The sequence below is a fragment of the Malus sylvestris genome, chromosome 11 (assembly GCF_916048215.2).
Source record: "Malus sylvestris chromosome 11, drMalSylv7.2, whole genome shotgun sequence".
Taxonomy (NCBI): domain Eukaryota; kingdom Viridiplantae; phylum Streptophyta; class Magnoliopsida; order Rosales; family Rosaceae; genus Malus; species Malus sylvestris.
In genome coordinates, this window is record NC_062270.1 from 29755735 (window position 1) to 29773369 (window position 17635).

At 37.1% G+C, this 17635-nt stretch overlaps 1 long non-coding RNA gene and 1 pseudogene across 1 annotated transcript; both read right to left on the reverse strand.

The window, feature by feature from the left end:
• Window positions 1-5544: 5544 nt before the first annotated feature.
• On the reverse strand, window positions 5545-7758 carry LOC126588733 (uncharacterized). Its single transcript, XR_007611582.1, has 5 exons — window positions 7538-7758; window positions 7347-7420; window positions 6784-6841; window positions 5952-6021; window positions 5545-5811 (listed from the first exon to the last, which is right to left on the reverse strand). It is a non-coding gene; the product is annotated as an uncharacterized LOC126588733 (long non-coding RNA).
• A 7502-nt stretch (window positions 7759-15260) lies between these two features.
• On the reverse strand, window positions 15261-16900 carry LOC126591375 (CASP-like protein 2D1; annotated as a pseudogene).
• Window positions 16901-17635: the final 735 nt, after the last annotated feature.

Here is a 17635-nt window from a genome sequence, read left to right on the forward strand (position 1 = left end):
AATCTTTCTCTTGAACTTTAATTTTAGATGATTAGCCCCGAACGTTTGTCATTGCCAGTCTCTAGTATTGATTTTGTTGAGATGAGTAATTACTCTTTTTATTTGAATTTGGGTCATGAATTGAAAATAGGTGAACCAAAATAGTCACGTGAATCAAGTAAGGCTAATAAATTGGCACCACAACCCTAACATGTTGCTGAAAAAGTAAGGGACAAGGATTGTCTGTCCTCCACTTCCGGTGCCCTTCCCGTGCCCTCCTGTTTTGTGTGGTCACGGTTAAGCCACGTCAACATTTTATATTGTTTTTTTTATAGATATAATAAGACAAAATGAATAGTAATATAAAATGTTGATGTGGCTTAACCGTGACCACACAAACAGGAGGGCACGGGGAGGGCACTGGAAGTGGAGGGCAGACAATCCTTGTCCAAAAGTAAGACCATAGAAAAGATTCATAGTTGTCCACATTAGGGATAGAGTTCAAACAAAAACTGTACGAAGTGAATTAGAGCAGAAGAAGAAATAAATGTTATCCATATTGGGGATAAAATTATATTTTTGCCCTCAGATTATTGTCATGTGCCATGCACGTGACCAAGATAGATAAAAAATTCCAAAATCTAACATTGGGGAAATTGGCTAATTATAGAAGTTCAGTGGTTAACTGGCTAAAATTAAATTTTAGGGAGAAATTTACCACTTATAAAAGTTTAAGGGCTAATTGGCCAAAATTAAAGTTTAGGGCAAAAACTGGTAGCTCCTTATAAGTTCAGTGAGGGAATCAACAGATACCTCTATGAGGCAAACCAAATTTCTTCACCTTTTCACTCTTACTGATTCTTCTTCAACGTCATGTGGCCCAACAGAAAACTGGTTCAGTTCTACTTGAACTAGGCCGGACTATGGTATTTTTTATGATCCTGCTCCATTGTGGTAGTTACTATTTTCTTGAACTTTTATAATTTGCCAAAATTTCACCTACCATTAGTTTTCGAGTTTTCCATCCAACGGTTCATCCATTTTAGTCATGTGTTATCCATGTGAGAGACTTCGGAAGGTAAAAGAGTCATTTTGTCCTCACTAAACCCTATATCCGCAACCTATTCTACATGTTTAACCTACTGTTTAATTCTTAGCATGGAAGAAAATATCTTGTTTACCCTCAAAAAATACGTAACAAAAATGGATGAAATGTTGGTTGGAAAACTAGAAAAACTAATGGTAGGAGAAATTTTGGCAAATAATAAAAGTTCATAGGGTAATTGACTAAAATAAAAAATTAGGCGGAAAATTGGCAATAGCTTACAAATTCATGGGGCAAATTGAAGATACCTCTCAACTAATGTATCCCCATGCAACCATTTTTGTGTTTATAACACCCAAGAACTTAGGAATTGGCTACAATACTTATATTTATTAAATACAATCACCATTTAATGGTTATATATAATTTGTGTATTTGATACAATTACTATTACGGTCTAGTGGTATTCTGCTTCACATGTAAGTGAGAAGTCTTCGGTTTGATTTTCGCCAAAAGCGAATTAGAACCACATTATTTCTAGCCCATTGTGAGGCTAAGCCCAACCTCCTCCCTTTTAGCGTAGATAATATCGTTTATTCAAAAAAAAAAATATATATATATATATATATATGCAATTACTATTTGACCGTCGAAAGGGTGACTTTATTAATTTTAAGGAAAACTAATGAAAATGGCTTGAAAACTTTGAGTTTTAATGATAAGGACAAAATAAAGGGTAAAATGAATAGTACTAGATTTGACTTTTTAGTGTAAAAATATGGTTTTTCGTTAAAGTGAACAGTACCACGGTCTTTACGTTAAAACTCCCTTAATTTTATGCAAGTATTATATTCAAATCTAAGAAGTTTTATCCCTATAATCTTTCGGTAGAATGATATTTTATTTTAAGAGGTGATAAATTTGGGTTTATCAGAAATAAAAGAAATCATTAAAAGCAATAAAAGCAAGTTATACTTGACGATGGTTTTGGATTTATTAGTGTGATTAGAGAAATTGTAATTTCTAAAACTGGACTGTGGATGTGGCTCATGGAGTGCCAGAGTAATTCTTGATAAGAAGCATCCATAAGAGACTATTCAAAAGGATAGCTAGCTAAATTTACTTGTGAACAATACATAGTTAGATATAGTTAAGAGAAATGGTTTAAGGGAAACAAAATACATATTTACAGAAAAAAAAAAAAACACCTTCTCTTAGCGTGAGAGCTTTCTCTCTGAGTGAGAGTTTTTCTTATTGTGTGTCAGTGTTTCCTTTCCTAGTCTCCAGTTCAGCCTCCAGCCTTAGCTTCGGCCACGACCGGTGGTAGTCCCTATCGTTTTTCTTTTTCTGTTTTATCCCTCCTATTTATCGGCCCTTGCGTATCAATTGGAACCACTCCTTGCCTCGATCGAAAAACTTCATTTCGCTGTCTCCATTTTCTCCTCTCCATTGTATTTTCCCCTTCTTGCATCCACTCTTTTCACCTTCTTTCCCTCCCACCTGTGATCACTCTTTATCGATTTCACTTTGAATCTGATATGCTCCCACTTTGTTCCGCCCCCAACAGCTTTATCGGAAAGTGCATAGAGCCTCAACTCGGGTGTTCGCACCACCACCTTCCACCTGTATATCGGTCTTGGCACTGTTGTTAATGGTTCCATTGACTTCCTCCCTGATTTTATACCATTGGTGGTGGCGGATTAGTTCTGTGTGGAGTTCGATGGAGGACGTCGACATCTGCTTCTCTTTTTGTTGTTGGGGCTTGGTTAGTCTTCACCTCTGGTGTTTGTTAGGTTGTTGGTTCATGGTTGCCGGAACTTGCCTTGACGGCAGCAAAGGAACTAAGAGGCTAGGGTTTTTAGTTTTTTTTTGTGTTTTTCTTTTTCGGGCTCAACCCTCGAGTTGGGTTGTTGTGCTGGCCCATCTTTATTTGTGTTTAGTTATGTGCTTTTATTTTGTATGTAAGTTTCTGGTAATGAAAGTTTACTTTTTATCAAAAAGCAAAAAAAATAAAGTTAAGAGCAATAATTTAACCGCTTATTTAGATCATGAGTGAAGAATTTTGACTAAGTATATAATGAGCCAGCAGAATTTACGTTAAACATTAAATATTATTAAAATTCACTCACTGGTTGCACTCTGTGTTGAAACAATAACAAATATTGAGAATTGGTTAAAATAATTAGTGTTATTGAAGATGCTAAGTTAAACTGACGGTGAAAATAAATTTTGAAGTCATTAGTAAAAAAAACACTTTGCGCGATGTACGTACATTCGTCGCGCAAAGTCAAAAATCGTTGCGCAAGGGTTTGTGCAACGCAATCTTCATCGCGCGCTAACCGTCGCGCCAAGGCAATGATGCACGACCTACGTCGTGCAAAGTACTTTGCACGACATACAACGTGTGTCGTGCAAAGTGGCTTTGCGCGACGCACTTGTGAACACGGAAAATTCCTGAAACGAAAGAGACAAGAACAACGTGCACAAAATAATATTTGTGTTTGATGATTTTGGGTTACAATCTCTCTCAAATTTGATCCTCTGATTCGATCTCCGTAAGGTGTTGATTTGTGGATGTTTCGTTGATCCAAGGGCCGTCGAAGCTTGATCTTGGATGAACTGTTGGAAGTTTCTTCAAGGGGCCGTGGGCTTGATCTTTGAAGGTGGATTTGAGCGGATCTTCAAGGAGCCGTTGGGGCTTGATCTTGAGGATGAGTGTTTCTTCAAGGGCCGTTAAGGCTTGATCTTGAATAACGGTGATGAACGGATCTTCAAGGGCTTTTGGGCTTGATCTTGAAGAATAGTTGGATGTGTGGATTTGTTGATGTTGTTGATCCAATGGCCGTCGGGGCTTGATTTTGGATGAACGGATGATGAACGATGGTGCTTTCATCAAGGGCCGTCGAGGCTTGATCTTGAATAACGGTGATGAACGGATCTTCAAGGACTTTTGGGCTTGATCTTGAAGAACGATTGGATGTGTGGATTTGTTGATGTTGTTAATCCAAGGGCCGTCGGGGCTTGATCTTGGATGAACGGATGATGAACGATGGTGCTTTCTTCAAGGGCCGTCGGGGCTTGATCTTGAATAACGGTGATTGTTGATCCAAGGGCCGTCGGGGCTTGATCTTGGAAGAACGATGAACGAAGAACGAAGAACACTTTCTTCAAGGGCCGTCGGGGCTTGATCTTGAATTGGTGGATTGTTGATCCAAGGGTCGTCGGGGCTTGATCTTGGGATGAACAGTTGTGTGGATTTATTGATGTTGTTGATCCAAAGGGCCATTGGGGCTTGATCTTAGGATGAACAGTTATGTGGATTTGGTGATGTTGTTGATCCAAAAGGGCCGTCGGGGCTTGATCTTAGGATGAACAGTTGTGTGGATTTGTTGAACACTTTCTTCAAGGGCCGTCGAAGCTTGATCTTGAATTGGAGGAAGTTCTTCAAGGGCCGTTGGGGCTTGATCTTGAAGGAGGATTTGACGAAGAACGAAGAGAGCTTTCTTGATCCTTCGGGATTTGCTTGAATTTTGGAGGTTGGATGCTTGAAAGCTTTAAAGTTTCAAAGCTTCAAGGATTTTGGATGTGTGGGGAGTATTCTCTTCCATTTTGGGAGTAGAGAAATGTATTTGTGAATTGGTTCCATTTTGGGAGTAGAGAAATGTATTTGTGAATTGGTTCCTTGATTCTTTGATGGAGGAGCCTATTTATAGGCTTTGGGAACGAATCACCACCATCCATTTGTTTTAGTGGATGTTGTAGGTGAATTTTGGTGGATGTTGTAGGTGAAACTTGGTGGATGTTTGTAGGTGAACTTAGTATATGATGTAGGTGAAGTGAATGAAGGTTGTAATTTTAATACAATGGTCAACATTTATTTCACCAAAATTTCAATGTTTACAAATGTAATCTTAATGCAATGGCTAACATTTATGCCACCGAAATTTCAATGTCTACAACACTGTCTACGTCGTGCAAAGTAACGTTGCACGACGCACGTTGTACGTCGTGCAAAGTAACTTGGCGCGATGCACGTTGTTCGTCGTGCAAAGTACTTTTGTGCAATGCGCGTCCTACGTCGTGCAAAGATACTTTGCGCGTCCTACGTTGTGCAAAGATACTTTACGCGACGCATATCCTAAGGCGTGTGTCGCGCAAACCCTTTTTTTTTTAATTAGTGAAAAATAATTTGGCGAAGAAAATAAAGTGATTTATGTACACTGTGACATTTCAAATGTAGTTAAATTTCTCTTAGACTTCATTTTCATTGTAATATAAAGTGATTTATGCACCCTTTATTTCACTTTACGCATTTACACAAGAGAATCTGAAAAGGACTATTGCAACTAGAACTATAAAGATCCAAAGAGGTCAGGTTTCAGTCAATAATCCACCATCTCAAACTTGGTATTGTCGGTAAGAACTTTTGGCATCTACAAGCAACTGGGTCTTGCAGCCAAATAGTCCAAATAGTTCATTCATTTTATAATCCTTCTAAAGTTACAAATTGAAAGTGCTTATTCATCATTATAATCAATCAGATAAACATACAGCTAATTAAAAAAAATAACGCATTGTAGTTGGTTTGATAAGCTGTGTCCTAAAATTAGAAAAGTTCCCCAAGTGGTTTGACTGAGAGAGTGTGAGTCAGTTACCTATATAATGCAATTGGTTGGCCTAAAAGGGGAAGATTGACACGCCCCGACCCTGATATTTCCCCGAATATCAGGGTAGGCACGTGCTGGCCGACACCCGAGGGTGACGAAAGCCATTAATTGATACAAAAGCTAGGAATAAGAAATAAATACGGGTTATGAATTTAAAAACAATGAATTAACAATTTAGGAACGTGTTCAGAGCATATAACTAAACCTAGTCACTAACAAGAACTAAGATAAGATTGAATGAACAAATGAGTGGGTCCTACCCCGAGAGGACTCGAAGATGCCACTGCGGAAGTACCTTGATGTCGAGGTTATGTGCCTTCATCCTAAGTCCTGAATGGGGGCGCAAAACAAGGGTGAGTGGACCAAGTTTATATACATACATAGTACGAAAACAGTTACGAACATACTAACCCCCACAGTTTAATAATGAAAACTACTAGAATAATAAGTGATAAGCTTTTTAGAAACCCTTAGCATGCCATAAAACAATTCATATATCTTTCTGCAAATCAATCTCAGAAAATCATATCAAAATTTATCTCAGCAATCATATCAGGAAGCATAATACAAGTTGTGCTGCTAGTGAGTGCACTGAATAATAATACTCCCGGCCCAATGCCTGCACCTCAGTCTCTGTGCCCGTAGCCAGAGATATCTCCCTCCCGGCCCAATGCCTGTCTCCGTGTCCCTCAGCCTTTCGCTAGGGATTATTTCTCCCGGCCTCAATGCCAACACCAGATCCTCGCCCCAGGCGGCATAGTGTTCACTAGGTACGCACAAAACATAATTCATCTCTAAAATACAACTTCGTAGCATAAATTCATCGATCCTCTATACTACGAAGAGGTGTTCGAAAGTCATTTGGAATACATTCTTAGCATCCTATCGTCGTCGATCAGATAGTCTACCAAAATGAGGGTTCTATAGAAAATACAATATAATGAAAATAGTTCAAAATATATATAATCAATCATAATTAAAACATCATGCTTCCTGTAAAGTATTCCTCAAATTAATAATTCTGCAAGGCATGCTATTAAATTATGCAATTCTATCAATAAAACATGCAATTTTCGAAGGTGGTCCACTCACAGATACTCCGTCAAAAGTTGCGCCACTAGCGAAGACAGAAACGTTGCGATAATTGCCCCTAAGTACAAGAACGTACAGTTAATCAAACTACCCAACAATATAATTCTAGGAAATGGAAATGGGCCTTGGATTTGGATAGGTTAGGATCAAGAGGTGGTTTGGGCAACCCATACTTATCAACACACACACACATGCAAAGCATGCACTGCTCACACACACTTGCATATACATATATATATATATATATATAAATACACACACACAGACAACATGCATACATATATAAACACACACACAGAGGCAACATGCATATATATATATATATAGATACATACATATAAACACACACGCATGCACAGCATGCATATATATATATATAAGCACACACACGCACAGCATCATGCATATATATATAATCACACACACGCACAGCATCATATATATATATATATACATATATAAACACACAGACACAGCAAGCATACACGGCATGCACATCATTCTCACACACACACACCACACACTCACAGTACCACCAACAAATAGCAAGGTAAAATAACTACCTGGGTTTAGGTTCGAAGGGATCCGCGCAATCCACAGCAACAAACTCGCCGGAGTTCGTTGTCGGAACCGGGTTCTTGGCATAGAAAAGAGATAAGGTCAAAACCCTCGATTTTGACCACAAAACCAACACAACAGTGTGTAAAATAGCATGATTAAACCCAGAAATTTGAAGAAGGAACACACTTCTCACCTGGGTTCGAGTTTTAGAGCTTTGAAGCTCTCAGCTTCAATGGCAGAAAAGTGCACAGTGCTCTGATGGCGCATGCAAGGGTACCATTGAGTTCGTTAGGTCTCAAGGAATCCAAATATATGGTTTTTGGGGTTTGATTTGTGAAGGAAGTGAGGTGAAAGTTAGAGAGAAGCTCTCGGAGCTTAGAGAGAGTGTCAGTTCCTGAGAGTTAGAGAGAGAGAGTGTTGGTTTCGGATATTAGAGGGAAAGAGAGACTGGAACCAAGATAGGTGTATAAAAATAATAAGGTGGGTCCCACGACTCACTATTTAATATAAAAAAATAATAAAAAAAACAAGTTTTTAAATAGAAATGGGTGGGGTGTTACAAAGATATTGCTTTGACATGCTGTCCTAGTAGCACAAACATAACGACAAAACATCTTAGACTTCATTTTCATTGTACTGTAAAGCTGCAACAAATAACAAGCATTCATGGGCCCCTGTGATGAACATTACCAGAGCAGTGTAAGAGTGTGCTAATTAACATGGGCAATAAAAGTCTAAAATGAAAACCCAATTTACTGTAAAAACTAAAATGTATTTTACCGTGGTAAAATCTAGTTATTATAAACAAGTTGGTCTACAAAAAATAATATCCTTAACCTGACTATCTAATAATATGAAGGAAACATGGATACCAATGATCTCAGTACAACCAAAAGAAAAATAAAAAATATACCCTAATGTTATAGCATTCTTTTCTCTGTATATCTTTTCGTTGCATATATCCACTACCATTGTCTTCTGAAAACAAAAAAACTAATAGGGAAGACATCTTGTTCTCTGTTGTAACTACGACGACCCCAAGACTTACAAATTTCCTAGTGATTGAAGGCAAGTCAACAGCTTTGGAGCAGATTGCATACAGATGCATATCCTAATGAGACTCATACGGTCCAACTCATAATGAATTAAATTGTTCAATAAACCACTAAACACAATCCAAATAACAAGCATTCTCTCATCAAATTCAACTAATTCTATACCGTTATAGAATAAACATTCAAAACAAATGATTGAAACCTTCATATATATATATATATAAGCCATCAAAAGTATTCAATTCACGTTTATGAAAAAAAAAAATTCAATTCTCAACAGCTAAATTAGATTTGCTTACTCCGAATCAAAGACCATCAAATAGCAAAGAAGGGATTGCATGATGAAAAGAGATGAAATATTTGTATGTTGAATTTATGAGCAAGGGAGGGATTGGAGAAGGTTTTGAAGAGAAATGGGGGGTGGAGGTAGCTGCTGCAACTGGGTTTGCAGTTTCTACCTCCCAAACTGAATAAGTGAAGTACAAAAAGTCGTTGACTTTGCGCGACGCACGTAAACATGCGTCACGCAAAGATGTTTGCGCGACATACGTCTATGTGGGTTGCGCAAAGACGTTTTGCGCGACGTACGTGCAAAACAGCTTTGCGCAACGTCATCGTTCTTCACGCAAAAGACATTTGCGTTACGTTTTGTGTTTAGGGTCGCGCAAACATACTTTGCGCAACGAAATTTGCTGCGTCGCGCAAGATTCTGTCGCGCAAACATGTTTTTCTACAAGTGAGTTAAATCACTAGTAAAATCGAAAGATAATCATTTTTTTAGAAAATCTTAATGGTACCAAAAACAAAATTATTCATAATAAAAAAAAGTTGCACCTAACTAAGGAGACATAAACCTAACCCCTCATAATACAAGGAAAAAAAAAAGGAACTGAGACAAACATGTATGTTGAGATGCACATTAATTTGAGAAGCAGAAGCCACGAAAGCCAACATGGCCTAAAAACAAAGCAGTACGAACTAGCAATGGAGAGAAATCATACCATACCAAAGGTGGAGAAGACAAGTCCATGTTAGCACAATTGTCCACAACAACATTTCCTCACGATATGTGTGAGAAGCATATAAAGTTATCTTCCGAGTGCAATCCAAACAAATAGAAACACCCAAAAAACCAGAGATTGTGCAACTGTAGGGATATGGATTTACGTACATAGAATCTCAAACAACAGCCAAAAAATCTGAAAAAGACAAAGAGTACCAAAGTAACATGCTACATACCTCCAAAGCTACCTAGATATCTGACCCCCAAAGAAAAGATGAACAGTAGATTCTTCTGAATTATGACATAAACAACAAATGGATGCCAAAGAATACCACATCGTATGCACTATAGTAGGAAGTTTATTATGAAAAAGCCACCAAGCCAAAATAGACAGTCGAGACGGAATAAAATGTCGCCAAATAACCTCAGCCCAAGCACAATCACTATGTTTTTTTTTTTTTCTGATAAAGCTGATAACAAGAAGAAATGGAAAATTTCCAAAAAGACGAAGGCTCCCAGATTAATGTGTTATCCTCTACATTTAAAGACAAAGGTAAACAAAGAATTTGTTATACCACAGAAGGGTAAGCTGACTATTGATAAATGCTTTAAACGGCAAGCTGACTATTGATAAACCGAAAAGCTATGGAGAAACAAACTATGGGGAGAGATGCTTTAATCATGTTCTCATTTAACATGAAATGCATATTTTGGGTCTTGCAGACTGGCTTGTGATAAAACCAAACCAAAGACGGTTGCTAGTTTAGGTACTAGTTTCCTTTCCATCAAGTTCTTGGACATAAGTGTGCTTAAGTGCTTTTGTTTTGGGTGTGGTAGGTGAGCTGAGCATTGAGCACCAGTGCGCTTATATGCTTAACATTTTAATTAAAACAGAAGATTATTTATGTTAGGAACATAGGCTTAAACTTTGATTTTAATCTGGAAATATGAGATCCGACCTACTTAAAAGTTTAAATAAGAAGAGTACTACATTATAATTTAAAAAAATATTAATCTAATAAAGAAAAAAAAACATACGACCAAAAACTAACAAACTTCAATTCCTAGTTTGTTAAAGTTGTTTGAGTGAATAATTTCTAAGTTTAAGAGAATGAGGCCAAGTTAATAATAAAAAAAACTATGAAATGTTAGATAAAAAGGATAGAAATGCCCTTTATGAGTATTATAAAGTTATGCGAGAGGGATTTGCAAATTTTTACTTAGGAAGGGTCATTTATACATGCATCTCACATGCATTTGTAATGCTTGTGAAGGGCATTTCTAATCCCCTCTATCTAGTGTTTTAGGGTCTATTCCTTACCAACTTAGCCTTAATCCTCTGGGGCATAGAATTCCCTCACCAAACATACCCTAAAAAAAGTATTTGGCTTCTTACATGTAAAGAGTCATTCCTCCTTACATAACGATGAGACATCATTTCACCGTAAAAACATCATAATCAAGTCATTTATTCTCTTTATCATCATTTAAAAGTCGTCTCTACAAAAATTGACATAATTTGGAGTCCAATAAGTCATCTATATATATCAAAGAAATCAACAATTATGGTAACAAGGAATATCCCATGATTAATCATCAAATTATCTGATTTATAAGAATGACCAAATGGTCACCAAATCGAATTAGACTTTCCCGACAAATAGCTAAGGTTGAAGATACAACAATTAGCATTTCACCAAATATAATCTCCAAGTGTGTTTTTCACAATCCAATTATCATATATATGTGTGTGTGTGTGTGCGCGCATGTGTGTGTTTAATTTCAAGCCGAATCATATGTCTACCACAAGAGACCTCTAGAAACCATTCGAATCTAAGTCCTCTCTTCTTCCACCTCCTTATCAGATACAGAAGGTGGCTCAAACATGCTGAAAACCCTATAAGCTGAGATCACAGCCAAGACAAGAAAGCAACAAAGAGCCAGGGCATGGAGAACCAATGCCACCTTCATTCTGCTGCAGAACTTCCCAAAAGAAGTGCAGGCTTCACTCCATGAGACTGTCTTGTCCCCTTTGTAAGCTAAAGACAATATCTCCATCACTGCCGCCCAAGATGTGACCATTAAATAAGCTACAGTATGCACCCAAAATTTGAAACAAGAAAGAAAATAAATTACAGAACATGAGCGAGGACACATTTCTTTATGCGTCAAATTTGAGATGTGTAAGTTGTAATTAACATTTCAAAATAAAAATTGTCTGATTATACATCTAATAAAGTCGGGACCACTTACTTAGTGGGTTAGAACATTGTACTAATGCCTTTAGTAATGAGTAATTTGCATATTTATAAAATGAGTAATTTGCATATTTATAAAAAAAAAATGTTGAGAACCTTTGAAGACAAAACAAAAGCACTAAGTAAAATAAGAACGTTTATGTGAGGGTATATCTATTTTTCTTTTCCCCAAACTTTCAAGGGAAATAAACACTACTAAAACTTTTAGACATATATACAACAGTTAAACTGTGATTACTGTTTGCACTGCAGTAGATTCTTCTGAATTATGACATAAACAACAAATGGATGCCAAAGAATACCACATCGTATGCACCGCAGTAGGAAGTTTATTATGAAAAAGCCACTAAGCCAAAATAGACAGTCGAGACGGTATAAAATGTCGCCAAATAACCTTAGCCCAAGCACAATCACTAATTTTTTTTTTCCGAATAAGATGATAACAAGAAGAAATGGAAAATTTCCCAAAAGACGAAAGCTCCCAGATTAATGTGTCATCCTCTACATTTAAAGACAAAGGTAAACAAAGAATCTGTTACACCACAAAAGGGAATAAATCTATAAAATAATATGGCAAAAATCACATCTGAGCTTCAATAGCATTTGAAACCCGAGCTATAACTGTAGGTGAAATGACAAGATAATGAAGGGCCAATAATCGGGCCATCCAACCATTTGTTGAACCAAAACGAAACTGACCTCCCACTGCAAATAATCCAACTACTATTGCTATTTAGAATAAGCATAACACGCTTCAAACCATGCCACACAAAAAGCCGTAAATAGATATCTTTTTTTTTTTGTAAGGCGCAAGAAGAAAACGTTGATGAGCGAAAGAATCCCACAAAGAAGAAGATTGTAAAGCATCCCAGCTAAAACTAAGCAAAGCTGTCAAGTTCAAAGCAGTAAAATCATGAAGACCAAGTCCACCTTGTTCGTGGCAGGAATTTCAGTCGGGGATGTTCCCTGGCCGACGAGCACACAGCTCCCTGAGAGGTTGGCGCCGGTTGATGCTTTCTGTCGGGCTTCTGCTTCACTGGTGGGCTTTCTCGGGCAAAGCTTGTCGGGCAAGGCTTGTCGGGCAAAGCTGAAAGAGAATGACAGAGTTAACTTTGAAAGGTGCCTTCGTGGGGCCTTAGGTGTAGGCCTTGAGGCTCACAATAAAGATTAACTTTTAAGTGCTCAGGCATGCCACTGCCATCTTCAGCATGGCAGACGTAAAACGGATGTTGAGTTTTAGTTGTATATATATCCGAGAGACTATGTTAGTTATGACAGGTGCCTTTGTGGGGCCTTAGGTGTAGGCCTTGAGGCTTCCAGTCAATAACTAACTAAGTACTCGAACATATAATGTTCTCTTCATTGATTGTATGAGTCTTATAACCATCATACTTCTGATTACCTGAGCCCGAAGAGCAGAATGAATCCAAATATGTGCCTTTGTAGGGCCTTAGATATAGGCCTTGAGGCTTCCTATCAGAATTCCTTCCATACTCAAATGTTCTAGCCCGAGGAATAGAATGAATCCAAATAAGCGCCTTTGTAGGGCCTTAGATGTAGGCCTTGAGGCTTCCTATCAGAATTCATTCCATACTCAAACGTTCTATGGTAATCATAATATAATAGAAACAAAACTAAGGGATAGGTCGATTACTTGCGCCCCAAGTAACTTCGGACTTCTCGTTATCAAAGCTTGTCGTGGATGGGTTAAATCCACATAAGGTTCTTTTTATGCCTTGAGGCCAAGGACTTTTAAATGATCAAATCTTACATGCCTAAGGCCTTCGAACTTAGATCTGGTTTGAACTGTGAAGACATATTCAAATCGGATTCAAGCACTAAGAGAGTCTTTCAATAGCCATCTTACTAGAAATAACTTGAATACAACTTGAAGTATACAACATATTGCTAGGTTAATGAATGAAAAGACAGAAACAAAGAGGGTCGGGCAAGGTTTAACCTTGTCGGGCAAGGCTGATCGTCTTGCAATTTCCTATCTTTGTGGTTTATCAAAGGGGTTGAGAGCTTTAGAAAAAAAAAGGTAGGGAGATGAGCTTACAGAAAGAAATCGATACTACAGCAAGAGTTGAACAGGGTAGCAGAGTTATTGCAAAGGCTTGAGTGAAGGTTTATCCCGAAAGGGATGAAGGCTTGGGCTGACCACAGCTTCGTTTTGAAGGCAAATCTGGCTTTGAGCAGAGTTTGTGCTTCAACTCTAATTTCTCTTTCTTCTTTTATAGACATTTTGGCTTGGCTTCCTGTAGCAGTGATTTTGCCCGAATGCGGTTTGAAAGATAGTGACTCATCAGCTATTTACTTGTACTGCCACTGTAAAGTACTTTTTGGGCTGATTAGCTGGCTGGTCTACACCACTTGGTCTTTGGGTAGGTGAGCAAGTGGTGCAAATGGTCTGCACCTAGTCGGGAAAGGCCTTTTCTACCTTCTGGGCTTCAGCTGGGCTTCGGGTTTCTCTCTTCTTTTTGGGTCACATCCCTTTTGAGCCCAAAGTTTAAGTTTTAACCCAAACGCACCTTCATGCTTAAGTACACAAACCATAATCCAATCAACAGTTACTAATGTTTGGAAAGCCAAGTCTCCTAACGAAATAAAATTTCGTCCACAAATAGAAAAATGCTTTAAAAGGCAAGCTAACTATTAATAAACCGAAAAGCTATGGAGAAACAAACTATGGGGAGAGATGCTTTAATCATGTTCTCATTTAACATGAAATGCATATTTTGGGTCTTGCAGACTGGCTTGTGATTAAACCAAACCGAAGACGATTGCTAGTTTAGGTACTAGTTTCCTTTCCATCAAGTTCTTGGACATAAGTGTGCTTAAGTGCTTTTGTTTTAGGTGTGGTAGGTGAGATGAGCATTGAGCACCAGTGCGCTTATATTTTTAACATTTTAACTAAAACAGTAGGCTTAAACTTTGATTTTAATCTGGAAATATGAGATCCGACCTACTTAAAAGTTTAAACAAGAAGAGTACAACATTATAATTCAAAAAAAATATTAATCTAATAAAGAAAAAAAAAACATACGACCAAAAACTAACAAACTTCAATTCCTAGTTTGTTAAAGTTGTTTGAGTGAATAATTTCTAAGTTTAAGAGAATGAGGCCAAGTTAATAAAAATAAAAATAAACTATGAAATGTTAGATAAAAAGGATAGAAATGCCCTTTATGAGTATTATAAAGTTATGCGAGAGGGATTTGCAAATTTTTACTTAGGAAGGGTCATTTATACATGCATCTCACATGCATTTGTAATGCTTGTGAAGGGCATTTCTAATCCCCTCTATCTAGTTTTTTAGGGTCTATTCCTTACCAACTTAGCCTTAATCCTCTGGGGCATAGAATTCCCTTTCCAAACATACCCTAAAAAAGTATTTGGCTTCTTACATGTAAAGAGTCATTCCTCCTTACATAACGACGAGACATAATTTCATCGTAAAACCATCATAATCAAGTCATTTATTCTCTTTATCATCATTTAAAAGTCGTCTCTACAAAAATTGACATAATTTGGAGTCCAATAAGTCATCTATATATATCAAAGAAATCAACAATTATGGTAACAAGGAATATCCCATGATTAATCATCAAATTATCTGATATATAAGAATGACCAAATGGTCACCAAATCGAATTAGACTTTCCCGACAAATAGCTAAGGTTGAAGATACAACAATTAGCATTTCACCAAATATAATCTCCAAGTGTGTTTTTCACAATCCAATTATCATATATATATGTGTGTGTGTGTGTGTGTTTAATTTCAAGCCGAATCATATGTCTACCACAAGAGACCTCTAGAAACCAACTAACAGAAACCACTTAAAGAAAACTCATCTAATGATTCGAATCTAAGTCCTCTCTTCTTCCACCTCCTTATCAGAAACAGAAGGTGGCTCAAACATGCTGAAAACCCTATAAGCTGAGATCACAGCCAAGACAAGAAAGCAACAAAGAGCCAGGGCATGGAGAACCAATGCCACCTTCATTCTGCTTCAGAACTTCCCAAAAGAAGTGCAGGCTTCACTCCATGAGACTGTCCTGTCCCCTTTGTAAGCTAAAGACAATATCTCCATCACTGCCGCCCAAGATGTGACCATTAAATAAGCTACAATCTGCACCCAAAATTTGAAACAAGAAAGAAAATAAATTACAGAACATGAGCGAGGACACATTTCTTTATGCGTCAAATTTGAGATGTGTAAGCTGTTATTAACATTTCAAAATAAAAATTGTCTGATTATACATCTATTAAAGTTGGGACCACTTACTTAGTGGGTTAGAACATTGTACTAATGCCTTTAGTGCGTTCAACACAACACAGATCAAGAGAACAAAAAAGAAAATGAGTAATTTGCATATTTATAAAAAAAAAATGTTGAGAACCTTTGAAGACAAAACAAAAGTACTAAGTAAAATAAGAACGTTTATGTGAGGGTATAGCTATTTTTCTTTTCCCCAAACTTTCAAGGGAAATAAACACTACTAAAACTTTTAGACATATATACAACAGCTAAACTGTGATTACTGTTTGTTGCGCCAATTCAGTTGTATTTTTTATTTGATGTTTGTAATTGGTTTTATCTGTGCATCAAACACCTCCTATTTTTTTTCTACAAGCCAAAAGAAAAAGAAAAGAAATTGAATGGAGCCAAAAGGGAAAAGAAAATGAACCTGGTCAGAGACAAAGAAAAGCCAAGCTTTAGTCACAAAGCACGTGATCCATGAGGACAAAGCTACAAGAAAAGCATGCACACCAGAAATGTTGCTGATGCAAACCATGTACCTGCAGAAACAAAGACACTTCAAAACATTAATCAATAACTCAGAACAGAAACATTAGCGCAACTATCTTCCAGCTCAGTAGATTAAAAGCATCCACTCTTGCACTAGAGGACCGGAGTTTGAGTCCTCCAAATGCCAGTATCACTTGTATCGAAAACGGAAGCAGTAATTGTCCAAGAAAATGAAAATGAATGGAGTTGTTACTTGAGGCCCGTGAAATTGGAGAACTTTAGGTTGCCATAGCTGGGGTTGTCTTGGTGGTTGGTCACAGTGAGCCAAATGGTTGCAACGCTCAGAGCAATCGCAGAAATCCTGAGGGAGGAGTCTATGAGCTTCAGGACACTAAAGTAATTAGGAGCATTGTCATCTGAGTTTCGTCTCATCTTTGCAGGTATTGCATGAGCAGCAACATGAACCCAGCGGGTCTTATTATATATATTATATATGAGAGAGAGAGAGAGAGAGAGAGAGAGATGAAAACGTTGGTAAGACTAAGACTAAAATGGTAATAGGGTAATAAATACAAAACCTTTGAGGGAAGAAGTAGATGTAAGTTATAAGTTATAACTAATACACCACTACTTTCTTTTTCCCTTTGTTTTGGAAAAATCATCAATATGGATTTATTGTTATAAAAAAATTTCCAGCGTAAATAAACAAATGCTTAAGAGACAAACTGAAGCTTTAAGTCATTAAATTAAAATTTTATGAGGACTGATATGAATTTGTCTTAGTGTGAAACAATAATCTTTCAAAGTAACGTTGTTAAAAAAAATATTCCAACATAAAAGATTTTGAAAAGGCAAATAAAGGTCTGGGATTCTCTCATCTCCTATTCACATCTCCTTCCCTTCTTTTTTCTCACATATTATTTTTTATCTTATTGTCTCTATAAAAAAAATCAATATAAGATTTTGACGTGGCTAAACTGTAACCGTTCAAATATGAGAAGAGGGAAGGGGAGAAAAATTAGAAGAGGAGATAATCCTCCTCTACAAATAAAAGGCAAAAGTTCTGGCCAATTTACTCAAAGAGACTATTACACAATGTTTGGATGGAGAATTTCTAAATTTTCATAGAATTTTAAATTACTCTACATTGTCACAAATCCCGATTAATATTCACTAATTCATTTTGTATATAAACTAAAACATCAATTGAATCAAACAA